The following is an 18,106-nucleotide window of genomic DNA, read 5'->3' on the forward strand; positions in this document are numbered from 1 at the left end:
AGGAGCTCAAATGAGATTAATGGCGCCTAAATAGAGCACGTAAAGGAACAGTTACAAATCTAAGAAAAAGGAAAGAAAGACTAGGAAAAAAACACGGAAAGAGCCTGTAGATAAAATTCTCTTCCTGGGACAGCAGGCTAAGAGAAATTACACAGGGAGCAGTTAAGCTTGTAACACGGGGAGAATAGAAAAGAAAATGCAGTTTTATGAAGTGTGTTGCCTAATCCAGCAAGCACTTTTGTTTTATTTTTCTATTTGCTTCTTTTATTGGTAAAGTAAGTTTCAAGTGCATGAATGGTATGACTGAGAGAGCCAGGGTATAATAATTTGAAGTGTTTGCACCAGCGCTAATGTAGGACGAGAGTTATAGCAAAGATATGAAAGGGGTAGCGATAATAAATATGTGAAAGGGCAATAGTGACACCAAAATAAGCCACCTATTTATAAAACTGACATGGAAGAAATTCTAAAGGTTAGCTTCTGAAATTGTAGCCGATGTTAAAAAGTTTCTCGTTGTTGGCAGGATTCGAACCTGCGCGGGGGGACCCCAATGGATTTCTAGTCCATCGCCTTAACCACTCGGCCACAACAACTGACTGCAAGTTTTGTGCAAATAATCTGTATGAAAGTTTTCAAGGTGTCCCACAGAAAGTTCCTGATATCCTGCAATGCACTTTTTAAAAATAATGTTTTTTTCAGCAGGCACATTCTCTCCTAAAAACAAAAATAAGGCTACATCTTATAATCATGTGTGTTTAAATAATTTGTCGTTAGATCGTTTAAATATTTTAAAGGATCTGTTTTTAATAGACATTTTACAAAAACAACTGGTACATTTGGTAATTCTGTAAAAGAAAAACCCAACTGCCGTGACATTGCCAACCACAATGCCGTGACTCGGATTCGAACCGAGGTTACTGCGGCCACAACGCAGAGTACTAACCACTATACGATCACGGCGAGCTACTTGGGCTCAATAACATACAGTGACATGGAGAATTTATAATTCGAAACACTCAGGGAACTCCTGTGATAGGCTGAATGTGTTCATTGCTTCCTCATTCCTTATACAAAGGCTTTGTCTCCTCAGTGGTTGATAGGCTGAAACCGTTTCCTGGCCGCCTGCTTGTGAACTGCCAGAAGTCAAAGATCACACATACACTTGTGGGCCTGTGATGGGACACCAATGCAGAGAAATACACCTGGCGCAGATCTTCTATTCTGTCTATTAGACCTGCATCTCCCCTGTACCTCCTCAAGCCATCTGTATGTGAAGCAAGAAAAAGTTAAGGAGCGGTCCATCTATACTTTTATAGGGAGGATGCTGCCGTGAGCTCCTCCCAGCTAATCATACAAACAGCAGTAAAGCAAGATAACTATACAGTTAGGGGGGACTGCATGGTTAGGTTTTTGAGGAATTATTGAAACTGACCTCAGTGACCCATGATCAGAGCTGTGGCTAATGACTGCGCGCCCAATTATGATGAAGCAAGCACCATGGCTCGTAGGGGCCCCACAACACGCTTTTCTTAGCTCATTGAATTAAAGTATAAACCTCTGCCATGTATGAGTGGTAAAGGCTTGTTAATTTGGTTGCTTTTCCAATTCACGTCTGACAACAAGATGAAGGAACATTGGGGCATCAGAAGCTTTGGAAAGTAGCCACCAACCTCAGAGAAAGAGAGAAAGAGGGAAAAGGCAGTATGAGGTGTGGAGAAAACAGCAGCAGGTACAAGGAGCTCAAATGAGATTAATGGCGCCTAAATAGAGCACATAAAGGAACAGTTACAAATCTAAGAAAAGGGAAAGAAAGACTAGGAAAAAAACACGGAAAGAGCCTGTAGATAAAATTCTCTTCCTGGGACAGCAGGCTAAGAGAAATTACACAGGGAGCAGTTAAGCTTGTAACACGGGGAGAATAGAAAAGAAAATGCAGTTTTATGAAGTGTGTTTGCCTAATCCAGCAAGCACTTTTATTTTATTTTTCTATTTGCTTCTTTTATTGGTAAAGTAGGTTTCAAGTGCATGAATGGTATGACTGAGAGAGCCAGGGTATAATAATTTGAAGTGTTTGCACCAGCGCTAATGTAGGACGAGAGTTATAGCAAAGATATGAAAGGGGTAGCGATAATAAATATGTGAAAGGGCAATAGTGACACCAAAATAAGCCACCTATTTATAAAACTGACATGGAAGAAATTCTAAAGGTTAACTTCTGAAATTGTAGCCGATGTTAAAAAGTTTCTCGTTGTTGGCAGGATTCGAACCTGCGCGGGGAGACCCAAATGGATTTCTAGTCCATCGCCTTAACCACTCTGCCACACCAACTGACTGTGAGTTTTGTGCAAATAATCTGCATGAAAGTTTTCAAGGTGTGCCACAGCAAATTCCTGATATCCTGCAATGCACTTTTTAAAAATAGTTTTTTTCAGCAGGCACATTCTCTCCTAAAAACAAAAATAAGGCTACATCTTATAATCATGTGTGTTTAAATAATTTGTCGTTAAATCGTTTAAATATTTTAAAGGATCTGTTTTTAATAGACATTTTACAAAAACAACTGGTACATTTGGTAATTCTGTAAAAGAAAAACCCAACTGCTGTGACATTGCCAACCACAATGCCGTGACTCGGTTTCGAACCGAGGTTGCTGCAGCCACAACGCAGAGTACTAACCACTATACGATCACGGCGAGCTACTTGGGCTCAATAGCATACAGTGACATGGAGAATTTATAATTAGAAACACTCAGGGAACTCCAGTGATAGGCTGAATGTGTTCATTGCTTCCTCATTCCTTATACAAAGGCTTTGTCTCCTCAGTGGTTGATAGGCTGAAACCGTTTCCTGGTTGCCTGCTTGTGAACTGCCAGAAGTCAAAGATCACACATACACTTGTTGGCCTGTGATGGGACACCAATGCAGAGAAACACACCTGGCGCAGATCTTCTATTCTGTCTATTAGACCTGCATCTCCCCTGTACCTCCTCAAGCCATCTGTATGTGAAGCAAGAAAAAATTAAGGAGCGGTCCATCTATACTTTTATAGGGAGGATGCTGCCGTGAGCTCCTCCCAGCTAATCACACAAACAGCAGTAAAGCAAGATAACTATACAGTTAGGGGGGACTGCATGGTTAGGTTTTTGAGGAATTATTGAAACTGACCTCAGTGACCCATGATCAGAGCTGTGGCTAATGACTGCGCGCCCAATTATGATGAAGCAAGCACCATGGCTCGTAGGGGCCCCACAACACGCTTTTCTTAGCTCATTGAATTAAAGTATAAACCTCTGCCATGTATGAGTGGTAAAGGCTTGTTAATTTGGTTGCTTTTCCAATTCACATCTGACAACAAGATGAAGGAACATTGGGGCATCAGAAGCTTTGGAAAGTAGCCACCAAACCTCGGAGAAAGAGACAAAGAGGGAAAAGGCAGTATGAGGTGTGGAGAAAACAGCAGCAGGTACAAGGAGCTCAAATGAGATTAATGGCGCCTAAATAGAGCACATAAAGGAACAGTTACAAATCTAAGAAAAGGGAAAGAAAGACTAGGAAAAAAACACGGAAAGAGCCTGTAGATAAAATTCTCTTCCTGGGACAGCAGGCTAAGAGAAATTACAGAGGGAGCAGTTAAGCTTGTAACACGGGGAGAATAGAAAAGAAAATGCAGTTTTATGAAGTGTGTTTGCCTCATCCAGCAAGCACTTTTATTTTATTTTTCTATTTGCTTCTTTTATTGGTAAAGTAAGTTTCAAGTGCATGAATGGTATGACTGAGAGAGCCAGGGTATAATAAATTGAAGTGTTTGCACCAGCGCTAATGTAGGACGAGAGTTATAGCAAAGATATGAAAGGGGTAGCGATAATAAATATGTGAAAGGGCAATAGTGACACCAAAATAAGCCACCTATTTATAAAACTGACATGGAAGAAATTCTAAAGGTTAACTTCTGAAATTGTAGCCGATGTTAAAAAGTTTCTCGTTGTTGGCAGGATTCGAACCTGCGCGGGGAGACCCCAATGGATTTCTAGTCCATCGCCTTAACCACTCGGCCACAACAACTGACTGTAAGTTTTGTGCAAATAATCTGTATGAAAGTTTTCAAGGTGTCCCACAGCAAATTCCTGGTATTCTGCAATGCACTTTTTTAAAATAATGTATTTTTCATCAGGCACATTCTCTCCTAAAAACAAAAATTGCATGAGTATATCTCTAGTTTGGAAAAGGATAGGCTTTCATGCATACTCTCATGTGGCACTCAAGTTTTTGGGACCCTATTGCACTCTGTTTTCGTGCTGCTTTTAGTCTATGGCCCATATTACAGAAGTCTACCATCTTTGAGTATTTGAGGCTCCTTTGTAAGTGCTTTATCTTTTTTACTTGAAGAGCTATATAATAAAGGGGTCAGGGAAAGGTTGCATTTATGGAAGATAAAAGAAGGCACACTTGTCTCACCAAATGCCGTAGAGAAACCTGATGTTTTACTCATGTTATCCTTAGTTTGTTTTTGTTAGACCTTGCATTCTTAAGGTGGCCTCAACCCTACCTTATTGCTTTTCACCTACGCATTTTGCTGTATCTTTTTGTTGGCCTTAAGACTCTGATCACTTTATTGCTACTAATCAGTGCTGAAGTGAACGTGCTTCTTCCCTAATCATGTGTGTAATTGGAGTATACCTGACTGACAGATTTCATTGACTTGAAAGCCCCTTGTAAAGTGGTATACCATATACCCAGGAACTGATTGTGCCGCCCAAAAAAGTATCATTTCAAACCTGTCTCAAGCCTGCTACTGCAGTGCCTGTGCTGCAGTGTACTGCCACTTCGACTTGCCATTTAAAACTACTTGCCAAGCCTTAAACTCCAATTTAATTACATATAATTAACCAAAAGGTAGGCCCCAGGTAGTCCTATGGCCATCATGCTATGTAAGTAAAAGGTAAGACATGTACTGTGGTAGTTTGCATGTCCTGGTAGTACAAAACAGTCTATTACATTTTTCACTACTGTGAGGTCTGCCCCTCTCGTAGGTTAGCATTGGGTATTCCCTTATACTTTTTGGGGGGTAATTCCATATCAGAGAGGAGAAGCTTTATTTATTTATTGATAAATCCTATTTACTGGTGAGGTTGGATTTAACTTTACTACTTTATAAATGCCATTTTTAGAGAGTGAGCATTTCTCTGCACTTACTGCTCTATTTGCCTGAAAACCTGTCTCCAATTGACGTCTGGATTGGGCTGCGAGACAGCTACATTTGTGCATTCCCTCTAGACAGCCACAATACAGGTCACTCAACTGCAACTGCATTCATCTGCATTCTGATTGGCATGGGGGAGAGCTCCATTCCCCCACCGCAAATAGGTTCAAGAACGATAATTTATGTTAGTAGGTACAATATAGCTACATCTTATAATCATGTGTGTTAAAATAATTTGTCGTTAGATCGTTTAAATATTTTAAAGGATCTGTTTTTAATAGACATTTTACAAAAACAACTGGTACATTTGGTAATTCTGTAAAAGAAAAACCCAACTGCCGTGACATTGCCAACCACAATGCCGTGACTCGGATTCGAACCGAGGTTGCTGCGGCCACAACGCAGAGTACTAACCACTATACGATCACGGCGAGCTACTTGGGCTCAATAACATACAGTGACATGGAGAATTTATAATTCGGTACACTCAGGGAACTCCTGTGATAGGCTGAATGTGTTAATTGCTTCCTCATTCCTTATACAAAGGCTTTGTCTCCTCAGTGGTTGATAGGCTGAAACTGTTTCCTGGCCGCCTGCTTGTGAACTGCCAGGAGTCAAAGATCACACATACACTTGTGGGCCTGTGATGGGACACCAATGCAGAGAAACACACCTGGCGCAGATCTTCTATACTGTCTAGTAGACCTGCATCTCCCCTGTACCTCCTCAAGCCATCTGTATGTGAAGCAAGAAAGAGTTAAGGAGCGGTCCATCTACACTTTTATAGGGAGGATGCTGCCATGAGCTCCTCCCAGCTAATCACACAAACAGCAGTAAAGTAAGATAACTACACAGTTAGGGGGGACTGCATGGTTAGGTTTTTGAGGAATTATTGAAACTGACCTCAGTGACCCATGATCAGAGCTGTGGCTAATGACTGCGTGCCTAATTATGATGAAGCAAGCACCATGGCTCGTAGGGGCCCCACAACACGCTTTCCTTAGCTCAATTAAAGTATAAACCTCTGCCATATATGAGTGGTAAAGGCTTGTTAATTTGGTTGCTTTTCCAATTCACGTCTGACAACAAGATGAAGAAACATTGGGGCATCAGAAGCTTTGGAAAGTAGCCACCAACCTCAGAGAAAGAGAGAAAGAGGGAAAAGGCAGTATGAGGTGTGGAGAAAACAGCAGCAGGTACAAGGAGCTCAAATGAGATTAATGGCGCCTAAATAGAGCACGTAAAGGAACAGTTACAAATCTAAAAAAAAGGAAAGAAAGACTAGGAAAAAAACACGGAAAGAGCCTGTAGATAAAATTCTCTTCCTGGGACAGCAGGCTAAGAGAAATTACACAGGGAGCAGTTAAGCTTGTAACACGGGGAGAATAGAAAAGAAAATGCAGTTTTATGAAGTGTGTTGCCTAATCCAGCAAGCACTTTTGTTTTATTTTTCTATTTGCTTCTTTTATTGGTAAAGTAAGTTTCAAGTGCATGAATGGTATGACTGAGAGAGCCAGGGTATAATAATTTGAAGTGTTTGCACCAGCGCTAATGTAGGACGAGAGTTATAGCAAAGATATGAAAGGGGTAGCGATAATAAATATGTGAAAGGGCAATAGTGACACCAAAATAAGCCACCTATTTATAAAACTGACATGGAAGAAATTCTAAAGGTTAGCTTCTGAAATTGTAGCCGATGTAAAAAAGTTTCTCGTTGTTGGCAGGATTCGAACCTGCGCGGGGGGACCCCAATGGATTTCTAGTCCATCGCCTTAACCACTCGGCCACAACAACTGACTGCAAGTTTTGTGCAAATAATCTGTATGAAAGTTTTCAAGGTGTCCCACAGAAAGTTCCTGATATCCTGCAATGCACTTTTTAAAAATAATGTTTTTTTCAGCAGGCACATTCTCTCCTAAAAACAAAAATAAGGCTACATCTTATAATCATGTGTGTTTAAATAATTTGTCGTTAGATCGTTTAAATATTTTAAAGGATCTGTTTTTAATAGACATTTTACAAAAACAACTGGTACATTTGGTAATTCTGTAAAAGAAAAACCCAACTGCCGTGACATTGCCAACCACAATGCCATGATTCGGATTCGAACCGAGGTTACTGCGGCCACAATGCAGAGTACTAACCACTATACTATCACGGCGAGCTACTTGGGCTCAATAACATACAGTGACATGGAGAATTTATAATTCGAAACACTCAGGGAACTCCTGTGATAGGCTGAATGTGTTCATTGCTTCCTCATTCCTTATACAAAGGCTTTGTCTCCTCAGTGGTTGATAGGCTGAAACCGTTTCCTGGACGCCTGCTTGTGAACTGCCAGAAGTCAAAGATCACACATACACTTGTGGGCCTGTGATGGGACACCAATGCAGAGAAATACACCTGGCGCAGATCTTCTATTCTGTCTATTAGACCTGCATCTCCCCTGTACCTCCTCAAGCCATCTGTATGTGAAGCAAGAAAAAGTTAAGGAGCGGTCCATCTATACTTTTATAGGGAGGATGCTGCCGTGAGCTCCTCCCAGCTAATCATACAAACAGCAGTAAAGCAAGATAACTATACAGTTAGGGGGGACTGCATGGTTAGGTTTTTGAGGAATTATTGAAACTGACCTCAGTGACCCATGATCAGAGCTGTGGCTAATGACTGCGCGCCCAATTATGATGAAGCAAGCACCATGGCTCGTAGGGGCCCCACAACACGCTTTTCTTAGCTCATTGAATTAAAGTATAAACCTCTGCCATGTATGAGTGGTAAAGGCTTGTTAATTTGGTTGCTTTTCCAATTCACGTCTGACAACAAGATGAAGGAACATTGGGGCATCAGAAGCTTTGGAAAGTAGCCACCAACCTCAGAGAAAGAGAGAAAGAGGGAAAAGGCAGTATGAGGTGTGGAGAAAACAGCAGCAGGTACAAGGAGCTCAAATGAGATTAATGGCGCCTAAATAGAGCACATAAAGGAACAGTTACAAATCTAAGAAAAGGGAAAGAAAGACTAGGAAAAAAACACGGAAAGAGCCTGTAGATAAAATTCTCTTCCTGGGACAGCAGGCTAAGAGAAATTACACAGGGTGCAGTTAAGCTTGTAACACGGGGAGAATAGAAAAGAAAATGCAGTTTTATGAAGTGTGTTTGCCTAATCCAGCAAGCACTTTTATTTTATTTTTCTATTTGCTTCTTTTATTGGTAAAGTAAGTTTCAAGTGCATGAATGGTATGACTGAGAGAGCCAGGGTATAATAATTTGAAGTATTTGCACCAGCGCTAATGTAGGACGAGAGTTATAGCAAAGATATGAAAGGGGTAGCGATAATAAATATGTGAAAGGGCAATAGTGACACCAAAATAAGCCACCTATTTATAAAACTGACATGGAAGAAATTCTAAAGGTTAACTTCTGAAATTGTAGCCGATGTTAAAAAGTTTCTCGTTGTTGGCAGGATTCGAACCTGCGCGGGGAGACCCCAATGGATTTCTAGTCCATCGCCTTAACCACTCGGCCACAACAACTGACTGTAAGTTTTGTGCAAATAATCTGTATGAAAGTTTTCAAGGTGTCCCAAAGCAAATTCCTGGTATTCTGCAATGCACTTTTTAAAAAGAATGTTTTTTTCAGCAGGCACATTCTCTCCTAAAAACAAAAATTGCATGAGTATATCTCTAGGTTGGAAAAGGATAGGCTTTCATGCATACTCTCATGTGGCACTCAAGTTTTCGTGCTGCTTTTAGTCTATGGCCCATATTACAGAAGTCTACCATCTTTGAGTATTTGAGGCTCCTTTGTAAGTGCTTTATCTTTTTTACTTGAAGAGCTATATAATAAAGGGGTCAGGGAAAGATTGCATTTATGGAAGATAAAAGAAGGCACACTTGTCTCACCAAATGCCGTAGAGAAACCTGATGTTTTACTCATGTTATCCTTAGTTTGTTTTTGTTAGACCTTGCATTCTTAAGGTGGCCTCAACCCTACCTTATTGCTTTTCACCTACGCATTTTGCTGTATCTTTTTGTTGGCCTTAGGACTCTGATCACTTTATTGCTACTAATCAGTGCTGAAGTGAACGTGCTTCTTCCCAAATCATGTGTGTAATTGGAGTATACCTGACTGACAGATTTCATTGACTTGAAAGCCCCTTGTAAAGTGGTATACCATATACCCAGGAACTGATTGTGCCGCCCAAAAAAGTATCATTTCAAACCTGTCTCAAGCCTGCTACTGCAGTGCCTGTGCTGCAGTGTACTGCCACTTCGACTTGCCATTTAAAACTACTTGCCAAGCCTTAAACTCCAATTTTATTACATATAATTAACCAAAAGGTAGGCCCTAGGTAGTCCTAGGGGCATCATGCTATGTAAGTAAAAGGTAAGACATGTACTGTGCTAGTTTGCATGTCCTGGTAGTACAAAACAGTCTATTACATTTTTCACTACTGTGAGGTCTGCCCCTCTCGTAGGTTAGCATTGGGTATTCCCTTATACTTTTTGGGGGGTAATTCCATATCAGAGAGGAGAAGCTTTATTTATTTATTGATAAATCCTATTTACTGGTGAGGTTGGATTTAACTTTACTACTTTATAAATGCCATTTTTAGAGAGTGAGCATTTCTCTGCACTTACAGCTCTATTTGCCTGAAAACCTGTCTCCAATTGACGTCTGGATTGGGCTGCGAGACAGCTACATTTGTGCATTCCCTCTAGACAGCCACAATACAGGTCACTCAACTGCAACTGCATTCATGTGCATTCTGATTGGCATGGGGGAGAGCTCCATTCCCCAACCGCAAATAGGTTCAAGAACGATAATTTATGTCAGTAGGTACAATATAGCTACATCTTATAATCATGTGTGTTAAAATAATTTGTCGTTAGATCGTTTAAATATTTTAAAGGATCTGTTTTTAATAGACATTTTACAAAAACAACTGGTACATTTTGTAATTCTGTAAAAGAAAAACCCAACTGCCGTGACATTGCCAACCACAATGCCGTGACTCGGATTCGAACCAAGGTTGCTGCGGCCACAACGCAGAGTACTAACCACTATACGATCACGGCGAGCTACTTGGGCTCAATAACATACAGTGACATGGAGAATTTATAATTCGGTACACTCAGGGAACTCCTGTGATAGGCTGAATGTGTTCATTGCTTCCTCATTCCTTATACAAAGGCTTTGTCTCCTCAGTGGTTGATAGGCTGAAACTGTTTCCTGGCCACCTGCTTGTGAACTGCCAGGAGTCAAAGATCACACATACACTTGTGGGCCTGTGATGGGATACCAATGCAGAGAAACACACCTGGCGCAGATCTTCTATACTGTCTAGTAGACCTGCATCTCCCCTGTACCTCCTCAAGCCATCTGTATGTGAAGCAAGAAAGAGTTAAGGAGCGGTCCATCTACACTTTTATAGGGAGGATGCTGCCATGAGCTCCTCCCAGCTAATCACACAAACAGCAGTAAAGCAAGATAACTACACAGTTAGGGGGGACTGCATGGTTAGGTTTTTGAGGAATTATTGAAACTGACCTCAGTGACCCATGATCAGAGCTGTGGCTAATGACTGCATGCCTAATTATGATGAAGCAAGCACCATGGCTCGTAGGGCCCCACAACACGCTTTTCTTAGCTCAATTAAAGTATAAACCTCTGCCATATATGAGTGGTAAAGGCTTGTTATTTTGGTTGCTTTTCCAATTCACGTCTGACAACAAGATGAAGGAACATTGGGGCATCAGAAGCTTTGGAAAGTAGCCACCAACCTCAGAGAAAGAGAGAAAGAGGGAAAAGGCAGTATGAGGTGTGGAGAAAACAGCAGCAGGTACAAGGAGCTCAAATGAGATTAATGGCGCCTAAATAGAGCACGTAAAGGAACAGTTACAAATCTAAGAAAAAGGAAAGAAAGACTAGGAAAAAAACACGGAAAGAGCCTGTAGATAAAATTCTCTTCCTGGGACAGCAGGCTAAGAGAAATTACACAGGGAGCAGTTAAGCTTGTAACACGGGGAGAATAGAAAAGAAAATGCAGTTTTATGAAGTGTGTTGCCTAATCCAGCAAGCACTTTTGTTTTATTTTTCTATTTGCTTCTTTTATTGGTAAAGTAAGTTTCAAGTGCATGAATGGTATGACTGAGAGAGCCAGGGTATAATAATTTGAAGTGTTTGCACCAGCGCTAATGTAGGACGAGAGTTATAGCAAAGATATGAAAGGGGTAGCGATAATAAATATGTGAAAGGGCAATAGTGACACCAAAATAAGCCACCTATTTATAAAACTGACATGGAAGAAATTCTAAAGGTTAGCTTCTGAAATTGTAGCCGATGTTAAAAAGTTTCTCGTTGTTGGCAGGATTCGAACCTGCGCGGGGGGACCCCAATGGATTTCTAGTCCATCGCCTTAACCACTCGGCCACAACAACTGACTGCAAGTTTTGTGCAAATAATCTGTATGAAAGTTTTCAAGGTGTCCCACAGAAAGTTCCTGATATCCTGCAATGCACTTTTTAAAAATAATGTTTTTTTCAGCAGGCACATTCTCTCCTAAAAACAAAAATAAGGCTACATCTTATAATCATGTGTGTTTAAATAATTTGCCGTTAGATCGTTTAAATATTTTAAAGGATCTGTTTTTAATAGACATTTTACAAAAACAACTGGTACATTTGGTAATTCTGTAAAAGAAAAACCCAACTGCCGTGACATTGCCAACCACAATGCCGTGACTCGGATTCGAACCGAGGTTACTGCGGCCACAACGCAGAGTACTAACCACTATACGATCACCGCGAGCTACTTGGGCTCAATAACATACAGTGACATGGAGAATTTATAATTCGAAACACTCAGGGAACTCCTGTGATAGGCTGAATGTGTTCATTGCTTCCTCATTCCTTATACAAAGGCTTTGTCTCCTCAGTGGTTGATAGGCTGAAACTGTTTCCTGGCCGCCTGCTTGTGAACTGCCAGAAGTCAAAGATCACACATACACTTGTGGGCCTGTGATGGGACACCAATGCAGAGAAATACACCTGGCGCAGATCTTCTATTCTGTCTATTAGACCTGCATCTCCCCTGTACCTCCTCAAGCCATCTGTATGTGAAGCAAGAAAAAGTTAAGGAGCGGTCCATCTATACTTTTATAGGGAGGATGCTGCCGTGAGCTCCTCCCAGCTAATCACACAAACAGCAGTAAAGCAAGATAACTATACAGTTAGGGGGGACTGCATGGTTAGGTTTTTGAGGAATTATTGAAACTGACCTCAGTGACCCATGATCAGAGCTGTGGCTAATGACTGCGCGCCCAATTATGATGAAGCAAGCACCATGGCTCGTAGGGGCCCCACAACACGCTTTTCTTAGCTCATTGAATTAAAGTATAAACCTCTGCCATGTATGAGTGGTAAAGGCTTGTTAATTTGGTTGCTTTTCCAATTCACGTCTGACAACAAGATGAAGGAACATTGGGGCATCAGAAGCTTTGGAAAGTAGCCACCAACCTCAGAGAAAGAGAGAAAGAGGGAAAAGGCAGTATGAGGTGTGGAGAAAACAGCAGCAGGTACAAGGAGCTCAAATGAGATTAATGGCGCCTAAATAGAGCACATAAAGGAACAGTTACAAATCTAAGAAAAGGGAAAGAAAGACTAGGAAAAAAACACGGAAAGAGCCTGTAGATAAAATTCTCTTCCTGGGACAGCAGGCTAAGAGAAATTACACAGGGTGCAGTTAAGCTTGTAACACGGGGAGAATAGAAAAGAAAATGCAGTTTTATGAAGTGTGTTTGCCTAATCCAGCAAGCACTTTTATTTTATTTTTCTATTTGCTTCTTTTATTGGTAAAGTAAGTTTCAAGTGCATGAATGGTATGACTGAGAGAGCCAGGGTATAATAATTTGAAGTGTTTGCACCAGCGCTAATGTAGGACGAGAGTTATAGCAAAGATATGAAAGGGGTAGCGATAATAAATATGTGAAAGGGCAATAGTGACACCAAAATAAGCCACCTATTTATAAAACTGACATGGAAGAAATTCTAAAGGTTAACTTCTGAAATTGTAGCCGATGTTAAAAAGTTTCTCGTTGTTGGCAGGATTCGAACCTGCGCGGGGAGACCCCAATGGATTTCTAGTCCATCGCCTTAACCACTCGGCCACAACAACTGACTGTAAGTTTTGTGCAAATAATCTGTATGAAAGTTTTCAAGGTGTCCCAAAGCAAATTCCTGGTATTCTGCAATGCACTTTTTAAAAAGAATGTTTTTTTCAGCAGGCACATTCTCTCCTAAAAACAAAAATTGCATGAGTATATCTCTAGGTTGGAAAAGGATAGGCTTTCATGCATACTCTCATGTGGCACTCAAGTTTTCGTGCTGCTTTTAGTCTATGGCCATATTACAGAAGTCTACCATCTTTGAGTATTTGAGGCTCCTTTGTAAGTGCTTTATCTTTTTTACTTGAAGAGCTATATAATAAAGGGGTCAGGGAAAGATTGCATTTATGGAAGATAAAAGAAGGCACACTTGTCTCACCAAATGCCGTAGAGAAACCTGATGTTTTACTCATGTTATCCTTAGTTTGTTTTTGTTAGACCTTGCATTCTTAAGGTGGCCTCAACCCTACCTTATTGCTTTTCACCTACGCATTTTGCTGTATCTTTTTGTTGGCCTTAGGACTCTGATCACTTTATTGCTACTAATCAGTGCTGAAGTGAACGTGCTTCTTCCCAAATCATGTGTGTAATTGGAGTATACCTGACTGACAGATTTCATTGACTTGAAAGCCCCTTGTAAAGTGGTATACCATATACCCAGGAACTGATTGTGCCGCCCAAAAAAGTATCATTTCAAACCTGTCTCAAGCCTGCTACTGCAGTGCCTGTGCTGCAGTATACTGCCACTTCGACTTGCCATTTAAAACTACTTGCCAAGCCTTAAACTCCAATTTTATTACATATAATTAACCAAAAGGTAGGCCCTAGGTAGTCCTAGGGGCATCATGCTATGTAAGTAAAAGGTAAGACATGTACTGTGGTAGTTTGCATGTCCTGGTAGTACAAAACAGTCTATTACATTTTTCACTACTGTGAGGTCTGCCCCTCTCGTAGGTTAGCATTGGGTATTCCCTTATACTTTTTGGGGGGTAATTCCATATCAGAGAGGAGAAGCCTTATTTATTTATTGATAAATCCTATTTACTGGTGAGGTTGGATTTAACTTTACTACTTTATAAATGCCATTTTTAGAGAGTGAGCATTTCTCTGCACTTACAGCTCTATTTGCCTGAAAACCTGTCTCCAATTGACGTCTGGATTGGGCTGCGAGACAGCTACATTTGTGCATTCCCTCTTGACAGCCACAATACAGGTCACTCAACTGCAACTGCATTCATGTGCATTCTGATTGGCATGGGGGAGAGCTCCATTCCCCAACCGCAAATAGGTTCAAGAACGATAATTTATGTCAGTAGGTACAATATAGCTACATCTTATAATCATGTGTGTTAAAATAATTTGTCGTTAGATCGTTTAAATATTTTAAAGGATCTGTTTTTAATAGACATTTTACAAAAACAACTGGTACATTTTGTAATTCTGTAAAAGAAAAACCCAACTGCCGTGACATTGCCAACCACAATGCCATGACTCGGATTCGAACCAAGGTTGCTGCGGCCACAACGCAGAGTACTAACCTGCACTATACGATCACGGCGAGCTACTTGGGCTCAATAACATACAGTGACATGGAGAATTTATAATTCGGTACACTCAGGGAACTACTGTGATAGGCTGAATGTGTTAATTGCTTCCTCATTCCTTATACAAAGGCTTTGTCTCCTCAGTGGTTGATAGGCTGAAACTGTTTCCTGGCCGCCTGCTTGTGAACTGCCAGGAGTCAAAGATCACACATACACTTGTGGGCCTGTGATGGGATACCAATGCAGAGAAACACACCTGGCGCAGATCTTCTATACTGTCTAGTAGACCTGCATCTCCCCTGTACCTCCTCAAGCCATCTGTATGTGAAGCAAGAAAGAGTTAAGGAGCGGTCCATCTACACTTTTATAGGGAGGATGCTGCCATGAGCTCCTCCCAGCTAATCACACAAACAGCAGTAAAGCAAGATAACTACACAGTTAGGGGGGACTGCATGGTTAGGTTTTTGAGGAATTATTGAAACTGACCTCAGTGACCCATGATCAGAGCTGTGGCTAATGACTGCATGCCTAATTATGATGAAGCAAGCACCATGGCTCGTAGGGGCCCCACAACACGCTTTTCTTAGCTCAATTAAAGTATAAACCTCTGCCATATATGAGTGGTAAAGGCTTGTTAATTTGGTTGCTTTTCCAATTCACGTCTGACAACAAGATGAAGGAACATTGGGGCATCAGAAGCTTTGGAACGTAGCCACCAACCTCAGAGAAAGAGAGAAAGAGGGAAAATGCAGTATGAGGTGTGGAGAAAACAGCAGCAGGTACAAGGAGCTCAAATGAGATTAATGGCGCCTAAATAGAGCACGTAAAGGAACAGTTACAAATCTAAGAAAAAGGAAAGAAAGACTAGGAAAAAAACACGGAAAGAGCCTGTAGATAAAATTCTCTTCCTGGGACAGCAGGCTAAGAGAAATTACACAGGGAGCAGTTAAGCTTGTAACACGGGGAGAATAGAAAAGAAAATGCAGTTTTATGAAGTGTGTTGCCTAATCCAGCAAGCACTTTTGTTTTATTTTTCTATTTGCTTCTTTTATTGGTAAAGTAAGTTTCAAGTGCATGAATGGTATGACTGAGAGAGCCAGGGTATAATAATTTGAAGTGTTTGCACCAGCGCTAATGTAGGACGAGAGTTATAGCAAAGATATGAAAGGGGTAGCGATAATAAATATGTGAAAGGGCAATAGTGACACCAAAATAAGCCACCTATTTATAAAACTGACATGGAAGAAATTCTAAAAGTTAGCTTCTGAAATTGTAGCCGATGTTAAAAAGTTTCTCGTTGTTGGCAGGATTCGAACCTGCGCGGGGAGACCCCAATGGATTTCTAGTCCATCGCCTTAACCACTCGGCCACAACAACTGACTGTAAGTTTTGTGCAAATAATCTGCATGAAAGTCTTCAAGGTGTGCCACAGCAAATTCCTGATATCCTGCAATGCACTTTTTAAAAATGATGTTTTTTTCAGCAGGCACATTCTCTCCTAAAAACAAAAATAAGGCTACATCTTATAATCATGTGTGTTTAAATAATTTGTCGTTAGATCGTTTAAATATTTTAAAAGGATCTGTTTTTAATAGACATTTTACAAAAACAACTGGTACATTTGGTAATTCTGTAAAAGAAAAACCCAACTGCCGTGACATTGCCAACCACAATGCCGTGACTCGGATTCGAACCGAGGTTGCTGCGGCCACAACGCAGAGTACTAACCACTATACAATCACGGCAAGCTACTTGGGCTCAATAACATACAGTGACATGGAGAATTTATAATTCGGAACACTCAGGGAACTCCTGTGATAGGCTGAATGTGTTCATTGCTTCCTCATTGCTTATACAAAGGCTTTGTCTCCTCAGTGGTTGATAGGCTGAAACCATTTCCTGGCCGCCTGCTTGTGAACTGCCAGAAGTCAAAGATCACACATACACTTGTGGGCCTGTGATGGGACACCAATGCAGAGAAACACACCTGGCGCAGATCTTCTATTCTGTCTATTAGACCTGCATCTCCCCTGTACCTCCTCAAGCCATCTGTATGTGAAGCAAGAAAAAGTTAAGGAGCGGTCCATCTACACTTTTATAGGGAGGATGCTGCCGTGAGCTCCTCCCAGCTAATCACACAAACAGCAGTAAAGCAAGATAACTACACAGTTAGGGGGGACTGCATGGTTAGGTTTTTGAGGAATTATTGAAACTGACCTCAGTGACCCATGATCAGAGCTGTGGCTAATGACTGCATGCCTAATTATGATGAAGCAAGCACCATGGCTCGTAGGGGCCCCACAACACGCTTTTCTTAGCTCAATTAAAGTATAAACCTCTGCCATATATGAGTGGTAAAGGCTTGTTAATTTGGTTGCTTTTCCAATTCACGTCTGACAACAAGATGAAGGAACATTGGGGCATCAGAAGCTTTGGAAAGTAGCCACCAACCTCAGAGAAAGAGAGAAAGAGGGAAAAGGCAGTATGAGGTGTGGAGAAAACAGCAGCAGGTACAAGGAGCTCAAATGAGATTAATGGCGCCTAAATAGAGCACGTAAAGGAACAGTTACAAATCTAAGAAAAGGGAAAGAAAGACTAGGAAAAAAACACGGAAAGAGCCTGTAGATAAAATTCTCTTCCTGGGACAGCAGGCTAAGAGAAAATACACAGGGTGCAGTTAAGCTTGTAACACGGGGAGAATAGAAAAGAAAATGCAGTTTTATGAAGTGTGTTTGCCTAATCCAGCAAGCACTTTTATTTTATTTTTCTATTTGCTTCTTTTATTGGTAAAGTAAGTTTCAAGTGCATGAATGGTATGACTGAGAGAGCCAGGGTATAATAATTTGAAGTGTTTGCACCAGCGCTAATGTAGGACGAGAGTTATAGCAAAGATATGAAAGGGGTAGCGATAATAAATATGTGAAAGGGCAATAGTGACACCAAAATAAGCCACCTATTTATAAAACTGACATGGAAGAAATTCTAAAGGTTAACTTCTGAAATTGTAGCCGATGTTAAAAAGTTTCTCGTTGTTGGCAGGATTCGAACCTGCACGGGGAGACCCCAATGGATTTCTAGTCCATCGCCTTAACCACTCGGCCACAACAACTGACTGTAAGTTTTGTGCAAATAATCTGTATGAAAGTTTTCAAGGTGTCCCAAAGCAAATTCCTGGTATTCTGCAATGCACTTTTTAAAAAGA

General features: G+C 40.9%; 13 non-coding genes across 13 annotated transcripts; all 13 read right to left on the reverse strand.

Moving 5' to 3' along the window:
- Window positions 1–511: 511 nt before the first annotated feature.
- TRNAS-AGA (transfer RNA serine (anticodon AGA)) lies at window positions 512–593 on the reverse strand. The gene has a single exon. It is a non-coding gene; the product is annotated as a tRNA-Ser (tRNA).
- A 295-nt stretch (window positions 594–888) lies between these two features.
- On the reverse strand, window positions 889–960 carry TRNAH-GUG (transfer RNA histidin (anticodon GUG)). Its single transcript has one exon. It is a non-coding gene; the product is annotated as a tRNA-His (tRNA).
- A 1,286-nt stretch (window positions 961–2,246) lies between these two features.
- TRNAS-AGA (transfer RNA serine (anticodon AGA)) lies at window positions 2,247–2,328 on the reverse strand. Its single transcript has one exon. It is a non-coding gene; the product is annotated as a tRNA-Ser (tRNA).
- Window positions 2,329–3,980: 1,652 nt separating this feature from the next.
- TRNAS-AGA (transfer RNA serine (anticodon AGA)) lies at window positions 3,981–4,062 on the reverse strand. Its single transcript has one exon. It is a non-coding gene; the product is annotated as a tRNA-Ser (tRNA).
- Window positions 4,063–5,559: 1,497 nt separating this feature from the next.
- Window positions 5,560–5,631, reverse strand: TRNAH-GUG (transfer RNA histidin (anticodon GUG)). Its single transcript has one exon. It is a non-coding gene; the product is annotated as a tRNA-His (tRNA).
- A 1,281-nt stretch (window positions 5,632–6,912) lies between these two features.
- TRNAS-AGA (transfer RNA serine (anticodon AGA)) lies at window positions 6,913–6,994 on the reverse strand. Its single transcript has one exon. It is a non-coding gene; the product is annotated as a tRNA-Ser (tRNA).
- A 1,653-nt stretch (window positions 6,995–8,647) lies between these two features.
- TRNAS-AGA (transfer RNA serine (anticodon AGA)) lies at window positions 8,648–8,729 on the reverse strand. Its single transcript has one exon. It is a non-coding gene; the product is annotated as a tRNA-Ser (tRNA).
- A 1,473-nt stretch (window positions 8,730–10,202) lies between these two features.
- TRNAH-GUG (transfer RNA histidin (anticodon GUG)) lies at window positions 10,203–10,274 on the reverse strand. The gene has a single exon. It is a non-coding gene; the product is annotated as a tRNA-His (tRNA).
- A 1,280-nt stretch (window positions 10,275–11,554) lies between these two features.
- On the reverse strand, window positions 11,555–11,636 carry TRNAS-AGA (transfer RNA serine (anticodon AGA)). The gene has a single exon. It is a non-coding gene; the product is annotated as a tRNA-Ser (tRNA).
- Window positions 11,637–13,289: 1,653 nt separating this feature from the next.
- On the reverse strand, window positions 13,290–13,371 carry TRNAS-AGA (transfer RNA serine (anticodon AGA)). The gene has a single exon. It is a non-coding gene; the product is annotated as a tRNA-Ser (tRNA).
- A 2,828-nt stretch (window positions 13,372–16,199) lies between these two features.
- Window positions 16,200–16,281, reverse strand: TRNAS-AGA (transfer RNA serine (anticodon AGA)). The gene has a single exon. It is a non-coding gene; the product is annotated as a tRNA-Ser (tRNA).
- Window positions 16,282–16,577: 296 nt separating this feature from the next.
- TRNAH-GUG (transfer RNA histidin (anticodon GUG)) lies at window positions 16,578–16,649 on the reverse strand. The gene has a single exon. It is a non-coding gene; the product is annotated as a tRNA-His (tRNA).
- A 1,282-nt stretch (window positions 16,650–17,931) lies between these two features.
- On the reverse strand, window positions 17,932–18,013 carry TRNAS-AGA (transfer RNA serine (anticodon AGA)). The gene has a single exon. It is a non-coding gene; the product is annotated as a tRNA-Ser (tRNA).
- Between the last annotated feature and the right edge of the window lie 93 nt (window positions 18,014–18,106).

Source organism: Lissotriton helveticus, chromosome 12 (assembly GCF_964261635.1).
Source record: "Lissotriton helveticus chromosome 12, aLisHel1.1, whole genome shotgun sequence".
In the NCBI taxonomy this organism is placed as follows: Eukaryota; Metazoa; Chordata; class Amphibia; order Caudata; family Salamandridae; genus Lissotriton; species Lissotriton helveticus.